The following is a 12,496-nucleotide window of genomic DNA, read 5'->3' on the forward strand; positions in this document are numbered from 1 at the left end:
TCCCCTGTTTTGGGCTCCTGCAAGTCTCTTTCTGTAGTGGTGGGTCAAAAATGTTGTCTCCTGTCGGAAAGATTGTGGGGAAAAATTTGGCACGCAACTCAGCATCCTCCACTGCTCTTTCACCGCGTGTTCTCAAGAAGAGACTTTTATTTGGGTAAAAAACTCCACTCTTTCATTCGGGCTCAACAGGCATTGTACGTTCCACAATAGAAGTTCCAGCCTGTGCCAAATTAAGAGCTTTGGAATCGAGCGTGAAAATACATTAGAGTATAATGGGTAGGGGATATTTGACAGATGTTGTAGTTGCAAGTTATCTTAGAGACATTTATGCGAAATGCGGAAGCATATACGCGTCACGTGAAATATTCGACAATATACCTCAGAGGAATGTGATCTCTTGGAATGCTATGGTTGTTGTATATGCACAAAAATGGTTTTCTTGACAAGGCTTTAAAAATGTGCAAATTTATGCCTAAAAGAGATGTGGAAATCAATGATTGCAGGATACGCACAAAATGGATATGCTGAGAATGGATGATACGAAACAGGGTATAGACATACATCAAGACATAATCGAAACCAGATTTTTATCAACTGTTGCAGTTGCAAGTACCCTTGTAGATATGTATGCAAAGTGTGGAAGCATACACACTGCACCTGAATTGTTTGACAAAATGCCATGCAAAATGGGTATTTCATGGAGTACTATGATTGGAGGATATCTGCAAAATGGTGTTCCTGATGAGGCTTTAAAGATCTTAGAAGGAATGCCTAACAAAGATGAGGTTTCCTGGACTACTATAACTGCGGGATATGCTCAAAATGAGTTTACCAAAAAATGCAATTGGCAAGTGTAAAGCCAGATTCAATAACCTTTGCTAGCACCCTCCCTACCTGTGATAAAATGGGAGCCCTGGAACAGGGTATGGGCATACATTAAAGCATGATGAAGGTGGATATATGCTTTGGTAGATGTTTATGTAAAATGTGGAAGCGAAGGTGATTTTTGTTAAAAATTATCATTGGAGATGCTTTGGTAGAAATGTATGTAAAATGTGGAAGCACAAATAAGGCATGTGAACTGTTTGACAAAATGCCTCAAAGAGATGTTGTCTCATGGAATGAAATGATCACAAGATTTACAAGAAATGGATGCTTTCAAAAGGGTTTAGAAAATTTCAAACAAATGCAATTGGCAAGTAAAGTCGCAAAAGTATAAAGGGGATGGTTTTTAGGTTACCATCTATATTAGGAAGCCTTTGCCTTCTCATCATCAATTATGGAAAAAAGACTCTGTCTCAGGAAAATTATTTATCCAGCTATTGTTGTGAGGGGGAGAGAGAAGAAGCTTGCTTAGACAAGATATTGCTTTTGTGCGTTTTCTTTGAATGTGTTGAATTTGAGAGCCTCAGAACTTTGAGAGGCAACTAAGAGCCTTTAAAAAAATAAGCCTCAACTTCTAATTGTTTGGCATTGGCTTAAAAGGAAAAGGTTGAACCGAAATTTTTCATATTGGATGTATAACTTTTGTTAGGCAACTTTAAATTGGTTGTTAAAGCCATCTTTCTATGTTGGGTCTCAACTTCTAAGTTTTTCACATTGGATTAAGAGGAAAAGGTTGAACCCAAAGTTTTCATATTGGATGTAATAACTTTTGTTAGGCAGCAATAAAGCCATCCCTTTGTATGGGTAATGCTTTGTCGAAGCTTATTGGAGGCAATTCCTAGAATCCAATAAAAATTGAAAATAAGATATGCTAAGGTATCACCACATATGCATTAAACTCATGCCTCTCATACCAACGTGAAATGTAGGTGTTATCCACAAAGTAAAAAGAACACATACTAAACTAAGGGATTTGACAGATAACAACAAAATTGTTTTAGAATGTAATAAAACACACAAGAAAAAAATATATGGGCGCAGAACCAAGGCAATAGAAAACCATACCACAGTTAATTTTTTTCAAAATGAAGAGTACTAAATCAATCTACACTAATCTTGCATTTCCGCAGGCTATAAAACACAAGCGAAGCTTACATGGTTAGGTGATTTTGTCAAATAGTTCACATGCCAAGTGTATGCTTCCACATTTTGCATAAATGTCTACTATAGCACTTGCAACTGCAACATCTGACAAATATTTGCTTCAAATGATGCTTTGGTAGATATCTAGACCCTATTCTAAAGCTCTTATTTAAAGAGAATATATGAGAAAATTTTATTTAGTCTATTGCATTAGGTTGTAGGTTGTAAATAATACATAGTAACATGTCAAAATAGATAAAAATTTAATAAAACTATTACATGATTCTTTTGGCTGATAAATTGGATACTCAATTGATTAGACTTCACCTCATATAAGCAAATTTCTGCCATACAACTCTTTTAAGTTTACATTCAGCCTAAAAGTGGGCCTGTAGCGTCGTAAATTATACGCACTTGCTAGGGTGGTACAATTTCACACCTAGTTTAGCACCCGCCTTAGTGCATTTTACATTTTGCATTGCATTGCTCCTTTAGCACTTAATTAATCAAATTAATTAGGTCTAAGGTCCTATTTCATCATCCTTCACATCATAAAGTCGGGCCCTTTCTTTAAAGTGTGCCCCTGTTCATGTTATTCCTCCAATACATCATCTAATCAAAAACCCTAATTAAGTCCTATTTCGAACTTGGGGGTTTGATTTCGGGGGTCAAAACATCTCGAAATCACTTGTAACTTCGGGATTCTCTCTAAAATCATCATATCTGACGGCCCTGAAAATTTGGTGAAAAGTTGTCGGGACCGTGGCACCCGGAGTGCACACGGTCCCGGACATTTTTCCCGAAATTTTAGGAGCGCGATCCAATCATAAAATAAAGCTTAACCCCAAGAAATTGGCGGGATATTCAATCTCTAGGTCGGCCAAAAGACGAAATTGCGACCTAGGGTTTCATACATAAGAGCTCTCTTTCTTCATTTGAAGGGATCCGAATTTTGTTTCCAGGAACCTGATATGCAGCGAAAGAGCAGATCCTTGAAGACTTCAACAACTTTCAACATCCCTCTATCAAGCATTTATCAAATCCATTCATCCATTTAGGGCTTGGAAGACATTGAAGAACAATAGGAGATTACCGACTGAAGATTGGCTTGTACCTCTCCCTTGGGGGTTGGGTATGATTTCATGTTGTTTTCATGTCTTTGCATAAGCTTCAATATATCATTCATTCATGCTTTAGATCACTTTGCATCTTGATTTAGAGCATTTACATTATCATTTACAAGCAATTAGGGTTTACTTTCTAGGTTGCTCTAGTTTGCTTTCTTGCATTTTAGGACCTTGCACACACACTAGGTCTGCACACACAATACATTTTACAAAACAACTTGGCTATTCGTGGAGGTGGAAATCACCGAAGCGGGGGTTTGACTAAGGCAAAACCCTATATAGCCGCCCATACACCCTTTTTCAGATATCAGTGCAGGTTTCAGGACTCGGACGACGCCGCAGGATACAGATCCGGAGAGAACAGGTCGAGACAGCACTCTGCATCAAATTGCAGAGCAAAAGACTAGGACAGGGGTGCTGGGCGCCCTGGTCCTGCCAGGACAGGGGCGCTGGGCGCCCTGGTCCCTGGGACAGAGGCGCTGGGCGCCCTGGTCCTCCGGATAGACAGCATTTCCGACATTTTCCGACAGTGTTCCAGAGTACAAAACAGCAGTTTCCGGTGCAGTTTTCAGGACAGAATCAGGACAATGGCGCCCGTACCCCCGTCCCGAACATTTTCAGTCTGATTTTGACTCCGGGTACACATTTGCATTCTTGTTTTATCCTTGTGTTTACAGCTTTCCATTGTTTAAGTTCAATTCTGCAATCTTGTTGTTAGTTCATACTTGCATTTTAGGGTTAGAAATTGGACTTGCATAATCTTACCTTTCAAATACAATGAAGGAATAGAAATCCTAATAGGTAGCCCGTGGCTCTCTCTTTCACAAAAAGAAGTAGCCAATTGTGCGATACCTCTAGGCTCTTTCGTATTTCGTAATGTGTGACAAGAGGTAGGATTAGGGCATGATAACCTAGTCTCGCTTTTTCCCCCACACATTTTGGTGAACCCGACGTGAATCTATCATTGCTTCTTCTTGCATTGCATTTGTTAGATCTAGATCTAGATTTAGTGTGTTTTCATTTCATTTTCATTAAAAAAGAAAAAAAAAAAAGAGTGTGTTTCTTTGCATTGTATGTTTAAATTTCATGCAACTTTTATTTCAAAATATCATACTTTTATTTGCAAAATGTTCATGCTTATGATGATTATTATGAGTATAGCCAAGATGAATTAGATGAAGCTTTAGATGAGTTTTTCAACCCTAAAGATGCCAAACCTTCATTTTACCAAAAACTCATAAACCTTGTTACTATGCCATTTCATTGCGATGAGAAAGATAAGTTGAATGAGTCCTCTCAAGGGTACATTCCTATCAACTCTTCCACTAAATCTAGTAACATGGTTGTTTTCAACAATCCCCTCTATGAGGAGATGTCTCCTTTTGAATCAAAAGATAAACCTTTTAATAGATATGATCATGCTTTGTTGGATGATGCTCTTGATGACTTTGTGGCTTTATCGAAATCTTTAAACAAGAACAAGACTTCTAAATTAGTTAACATGATAAACTTGAATGAGCATAAAAAGCCTCTCTTTGAAGTCCAAGGAGCTTATCCTTCTCCCACCTTTCAAGTTCCTAAATCACCTCTCCTTACTGTCCAAGGAGGGTATGATCATGATTCCTTTCGTACTCCGAATAAACCAATCATCATTGTGCAAGGAAGAAAACCTATAAGTCCTTATAGTTATGCCAAGCAAATAACTAGAGAGAGTTATCATGTGGTTGCCCATACTTATCATACCAGAAATAATAGGCAGCCTAGTCCTCCTCCTGTTATTCCAGTTTCTCTTCCGAATCCTCAACCGATTCTTCCACAAGCTCCCCGTATTTCACAAGTTCTTGGTAAGGAATATGATCTCATAGAACAACTTGAAGCTACCCCTGCTAAGATATCCCTTTGGGATTTGATTCAAACTTCTTCCGCTCATCATGGAATGTTACAAGATGCCTTGAAAGATTTGAATGTTCCTCCACTGAATACATCTAGTAATATAGCATCTTTGGTTAACTCTGTGATGAATCCTAAAGCTCAAATTGTGTTTACCCAAGATGAGTTGCCTACTAGTGAAATCCAACATCAATATGATCCCTTGATGATTGTGGTTATCATGAAAGACACTGCTATAAGACGAACACTAGTGGATAATGGCTCTGGTCTCAATGTGTGTAGCATTAATCTTTTGCATAAGATGAATGTGGATAAATCCTTAATTGAGTCGGACTCTCGTCCTATTCGAGGCTTTGATAATGTGGCTAAAACTTCATTAGGTACTATCACCTTACCCATCACAATGGGGCCTGTTACTTTGCCTACACCTGTCCATGTTATGTCGGGAAATCTAACATACAACTTGCTACTAGGGAGACCTTGGATTCACAGTATGCAAGCTGTCCCTTCTACATTGCATAGACAAGTTAAATTTATTTATAACAATAAGACATATACCTTGATAGGTGATACTAATTTTCAAGCTTGTTTGCAAACATCTACTTCCAAGGGGGGTTCTTCTAAGCCGTCCTCATCTAGTGATGACTCTTTAAATAAGATACCTATCGATGAATCCTCGCTCTCCGATGATCAAAATTCTTTGGATGAGTCTAGAGCTCCTGAAGAAGATTCTTCTCGACTTGAAACTACACATAAGAAGGATTTTGATCCTGGGAAGATCCTCGAAGAAGATGATTGGGGATCTCTTGATTTTAATCCCACCTTTGTAGGTGAATATAAGGTTCCTTCTAGAGAGCTTAAAGTTGAAAAGAAGGAAGAAGCTAAAAATCAATCAATCTTACCTGAACCTATGAGTAATAATTTTGTGGCCGCTTCTCAAACTTCTTCTCCTCACACCTCTAATTATGAAGAGTTTGATTCTTTGTCTTATAAAAGACCACCTTCTCTTCTTGAAATGGCTGATCGTTATGGTCGTGGTTTTCGCATTTTTGCTAAGCATGGGTATCATGGAAATGGTTGCGGTGCTCATGAACAAGGGATAAAAGTTCCTCTAGAGACTAATTTTCACAATTATGCCTTTGGACTTGGCTATAATCCCTGCAAGCGCACTAAAGCTTCTAAAAGACCATGCATTAGTGTTAATGTTATTTCTACATCTCTATCAATGCAACACCCTGAGTATATTGATGGGGATCCTTCGGGTGACTGTGCTTTGGACGTCTTTCCTACCGACGATGCTTTAGCTAAATTTTTGGGAGCCTATGACACTCTTCCTCGTTATCATCACAATAGGGGACTCCCTTATTGTTTGAACACTGAAGCCTACTTTGGAAAAGAGACGGATAATGATGAGATTGTGAAAGAATTCCCTCAGCTAAAGGATACTCCTCAACAAAGTAATCTTCTCATAAGTGACACCACTGATGTTAACATGGACCCTTGCAATAAAGAGAAAGTTATTAAAATTGGAAAATGTTTGGATGAAGAGGAACAAAAACAATATGAAGATTTATTGCATGAATTCCCCGAGATCTTTGCTTGGACATACTCTGACATGCCTGGTATAGATCCTAAGATTGTTACTCATAACATTGTCTTAGTTCCTGATGCTAAGCTCGTGAAACAAAAGATTCGAAAAATGAATCCTAAGGTGGCTCTGCTTGTTAAGGCTGAGATTGAAAAGTTATTGGAGGCTGGATTTATCCGCCCTATTGATTATTCCCCATGGATTTCAAATATTGTCGCTGTGGCTAAACCAGATAATAAAATAAGAATGTGTACCGATTTCTGAGATTTAAATAAGGCTTCTTTAAAAGATGATTTTCCTCTTCCAAACATTGACATGATAGTTGATTCTACGGCAGGACATGCCTTGTTATCCTTCATGGATGGTTTTTCAGGATACAATCAAATTTTTATTAACCCTCAAGATCAATTCAAAACCGCTTTCACCACTCCTTGGGGTACGTTTTGTTGGATAATGATGCCTTTTGGACTTAAAAATGCCGGTGCAACTTATCAACGAGTGATGACCCTTATCTTTCATGATTATACGCATAAGATTTTAGAGGATTATGTTGATGACATTTTAGCCAAATCCTTTCTTCGCATGGATCATATTAAAATCCTTCGTCAAATCTTTGAAAGAATTCGTAAATATCACATGCGCTTGAATCCTCAAAAATGTGTTTTTGGTGTGGATAGTGGAAAACTATTAGGATTCATAGTTTCACATCGTGGGATTGAGGTGGACACTAAGAAAATAGATGCTATTGTCAACATGCCACCTCCTAGAAATGTGTCTCAACTTAAAAGCTTACAAGGAAAGATTCAAGCCATTCGTAGGTTCGTGTCTCAACTTGCGGATCATACCTTTCCTTTTACTCAACTCCTTAAAAAGGATATCACTTTTCAATGGAATGAGGATTGTCAGCAAGCATTTGAATATTTAAAAGTGTATTTGGCTAGTCCTCCTATTCTTCAACCTACCAAACCTTCTAAACCCTTCCTTCTGTATACAGCTGCTTCCTCTCATGCTCTCACAGCTTTGTTGGCACAATATGATAAAGATGGCAAGGAATGTCCGGTTTATTACATAAGTCGTACCTTACTCGATTATGAGACCCGATATTCTGCGATAGAAAGACAATGCTTGGCCTTGGTGTTTGCGACTCAGAAATTGAGACATTATCTCTTAAACTCAGAAGTCCACGTCATGGTAAAGTTTGATCCGTTGAAGCGTCTTTTCTCTAAAACTGATTTATCAGGATGCCTAGCTAAGTGGGTTATGATGTTAACTGAATTTGACCTTAAATTTGTTTCACAAAGAGCAATTAAAGGGCAAGCGTTGACCGATCACCTAGATGAGGCCCCTTCACCTTTCTCCTTCCCTAACCCTGAGTCTTTTCCTGACGACTTCATTCTTTCTATAGAGAAAGATGAAACTTGGGAGTTATACTTTGATGGCTCTAAGTGTCGTACGGGATCGGGGGCAGGTGTTGTTCTGATTTCTCCTACAAAGAAACCCATTCCCTTATCCTATCGTCTAAATTTCCTGTGTACCAATAACATTGTTGAGTATGAGGCTCTTATAGCGGGAATAAAAGTAGCCTTAGCTCTGAACATAAAACACATACATATCTATGGAGATTCGCAATTGATTATAAGACAAGTAACAGGAATATATCAAGCAAAACAAGACAAATTATCACAATATAAAGACCTTGCCATCTCTTTATTACAAAAATTTGATTCTTATACCATGGAACCTGTTCCTCGAAAAGATAATCGACATGCGGATGCAATGGCATGTGTGGCTTCTCTTGTATCTTTAGAGGACCCTGTGGTTGATCTTAAATTTGTTATTCACAACCTTATTTCTCCAGCTATTGTAGACGATCCTAGTCTGGTAACATGTTGTGACTTTATAGACTCAGATGAATGGTACTCGCATATCGTAAGATATTTGACCGATGGTACCTTTCCTGATTCCGCTAATAGAAACACTAGGGCTAGAATCCGCAAGCTGTCTGCTAGATATATCATTCTTTCTAATGTCCTTTACCAAAGGGGTTATGATGGTCTTCTCCTTCGCTGTCTTAACAAATCGGAAATCCCCGTTGCTCTTGAAGAGGCACATTCAGGTGCCTGTGGAGGGCATTTTGGAGGCAAATCCTTAGTTCATAGATTGCTTCGTATGGGATACTATTGGCAAACTATGCAGAAGGATTCTTTTTCATTTGTTAAGAAATGTCATCAATGTCAACAACATAATAATCTGATTCATGCTCCTGCCCAAGAACTCCGTTCTCAAGTAGCTTCTTGGCCTTTTTCCGCATGGGGTTTGGATCTTATTGGTAAAATCTCTCCTCCTTCATCTCAAGGACACACCTTCATTATAACCGCAACAGATTACTTTACGAAGTGGGTAGAAGCTATTCCCCTTCGCTCTACCACTGCTGAAGTGATTTGTCAATTTCTTCTAGAAAACATCATTTCTTGATTCGGGATACCTTCTACTATAATCTCAGATAATGGGACATCATTTAAGAACAAGGACGTGAAGAAATTTCTCGAGAAGTATCATATCAAACATCGATTTTCTACACCATACTATCCTCAGTCAAATGGTCAAGCCGAATCATCCAATAAAATAATCGAACAAATTCTTTGCAAAACCGTGAATAAGCATGGTAAGGATTGGAGTAACCAACTAATCTATGCTCTTTGGGCCTACCGAACGAGTGTGCGAATTGCTACGGGAACTTCTCCTTATAATCTTGTTTATGGTGCTGATGCTATTATGCCTTTAGAGTTAGAGATTCCATCACTTAGGGTTTCTTTCAAAGGTATAGTAGATGGTGACTCTTATAGAGAACAACGACTTCAACAGCTTGAGATGCTTGATGAACAGCGTATAAACGCTCTTGAGCATATTCAAGCGTATCACAAAACTCTACAACGAAGCTATAATGATAAGGTTATTCAACGTTCCTTCTCAGTAGGTGACTTAGTCCTTTATGAGAATCAGCGCAATGTGAATGCCTTACCTGCAGAAAAGGGAAAATTTAGTCCTAATTGGCTTGGACCATATATCGTTATTGAGGATTATGGATCAGGTGCTTACAAAATAGCAGATGTAGACGGTACGCCTCTTAAAGAACCTATAAATGCTATGCACTTGCGTAGATATTATGCTTAATTCTTCATTCCTTATTTATCTTCTTTTCAGTTCTTCAACATTGGGTAGTATGTTAGTATCTCCTAATTAGAGCAAAATAGAATTAAATGTTATGATGTTTAATCTATATTGCTTCGTTCTTGACAAGCGTGTTTCCTTACTTCATAGTTTGTCTTGAATTCATTTATGTAAGTTGTAAAAGATTTACATTTCCATTATGCTAGCATATTATACAGTGTCTTTATGTGTTAAGTAGAATCGTATCATGTTGTGTTTAAGTTCAAAATTAAATCATGTTAGTTATATGATTCTTAGACTTAATGCATATTTCTTCCCTATCATCAATGTAGTACTTGATTAAATATTTAATTAAGTCACACATGTATCAATTTAATCATGGTGCATTGAGAAATCAATCACATGGAAATTAAATTCTGAACATACATGTACATTTACCAAATGTATTAGATTTAATCAAAGCAAAATATACATTGTTTTAAGCATTAAAGATAACACATTTGAGACAAAAGAGAAGCATGTATATATACATATATATATGTGGATCGTATACAAATATAGGTCACTATACATCCAAAATGTGACCTCTCCTACATCATAAAATCATCTCCTATCCCTAGGACTAGTGGCTGGAGAGTGTCGACTGGACGCTCCCTCCTGATCTGGCTGTGAAGGTGGACCCATGGGTGTGTAGCGCGATACAGACCGTGAGTGACTCCGAGAGGAACTCCTACGATCCCTATCCATAAGGATCGCACGATAGATGGTAGCCTCGGCCTGAGCTGCTGCTAGATCTCGCTGCGCCCACTGAAGGTCCTCTGATAGGACTCTCTCTCTCTCCCTCCATATGTCTACCTGTACTCGAAATGGGGAAAACAAGTCCTCATGCCGACCCGCGTTCCCCTGAGGCCTATAGGCAATCTATGAGGAACTGGGGATCTGTGCTATCGTGGAAATGTCTGTCACTACCTGCTGAATCAGGGAACGCCACTCCTGCACATTAGCTGTGGCAGTAGAATAGATTTTTGTATTAGTACCATTCTATATCATCAAAACATTAATAATCAATATAAACCTACTATACCTGGGTCTCCCTCACGCCAGTAGGGATCATGATACGGTAGCATCTGTGACTGGGATCTACTAGGCTCCCCTCGCTCGACTAATCTGTGCACGATGGGTGTAGGCTGGACGATACTAGGAACAGGTCTCCGTATCGCCTCATGTTCCCCCTGTTGGGGAATAAGAGGAGGATCCAGAGCTATGGTATCATCCCCTGAATGGTGAGGAGCTGCATCTGACTCCTCCTCATCATCTCTATCCTCATCTGCATCCTCATCCTCATCTGCATCCTCGTTCTCCTCATCATCAGCTCTCTCCTCCTCGTCCTCATCTCTATCTGTGTCCTCCTCCTCCTCAGCGCTGGGCTGATCGCCTGTAGGTGGATCAGGATCTCCCGCCTCCTCATGACCCTCTCCCTCCTCTGGCTCCTCTGACCTGGATCCCTGGTCCTCATCTCGGTCTCCATGTCTCCATGGGCCTGGATGGCCTGTCGGGTGATCCGGTGGAAAGATAGGACTTGGATATGATCTCATAGACCATGAGACATACCTGCGCTGTGCTCCAGGCTCTGCAGAATAATCAGTGACTACATCCTGATCAGATCCCTCTATATCTGTAGTCTCGATGTCATCTATCGTCGGTCTCGCTACTGCTCTAGGTCTGGGAAGGACCCGTGAGTGTCGAGTATAGATGGGCACATCAGCTGGAACACACTGCTCTAGCCCGAACTGCCTCCGTACTCGGTCAAAGTAGAAAGGGACTATGATGTGTGAATATCGTCCCTGCAGTAGGCGGTTCCTCTGTAAGCATGCTAACTGTCTCTCCATCCCATCCCATCTGTGCATCCGCAGGTAGGGTCTCCACATTGTCACCTCGGCTGTCAGTCTATCAAAAATCACTCTCCAATATAACAGATCTCCAAATCTCCACTCGCTGGTAAGTGGATAAGCAAACACCCTAGGTCGCTCGCTAGCCGTACTCAGCGGAAAGCCAATAGGCCTGGTGCATGTGAAGTGCTCTAAAATCCATACCTGCAGAAGTGTGCATGTCATCAAACTGCAACCCTGTCCAAATACATACTCCTCAAGGTCGTGATAGAGATGTGCAAGCATACTCCGACCCCAAGCATACACTCTCCTGTGTCTCTCCATCGCTCTGATGCACCATGTGAGACCCCCATGCATGTGCGTACCTCGCCCATTAGGGCAGACGGCTAGTGCTATGATGGCAATCATAAGGCGTCTCAGAAGGGGTACCTCCCCTGTAGGATGTAAGAGCCAGCTAACCATGATGCGACCTCTCGTCTCACTCGGCATGACTCTCCCTATGCAATATACCTGCTCTCTCTGATGATCCTCCGCTGACCGATCGGTCGTGTATGTAATAGTCGCTCCTCTGATAGGAAGACGAAGAATACGGTACACATCCTCGAGTGTAACCGTCAGCTCCCCTACTGGAAGATGAAATGTGCATGTGTCAGGATCCCATCGCTCCATCAATGCCATCAGCATCACAGGATGGAACCGAATGGCTGGCATGAGGATCACATACCATAATCCCACGATCGATAATGTGTCTCTCTCTGCCTGAGTCAACCACGGAATCTGATCTCGCAAACTGCGAAGAATAT

The sequence above is a fragment of the Cryptomeria japonica genome, chromosome 6 (assembly GCF_030272615.1).
Source record: "Cryptomeria japonica chromosome 6, Sugi_1.0, whole genome shotgun sequence".
Taxonomy (NCBI): Eukaryota; Viridiplantae; Streptophyta; class Pinopsida; order Cupressales; family Cupressaceae; genus Cryptomeria; species Cryptomeria japonica.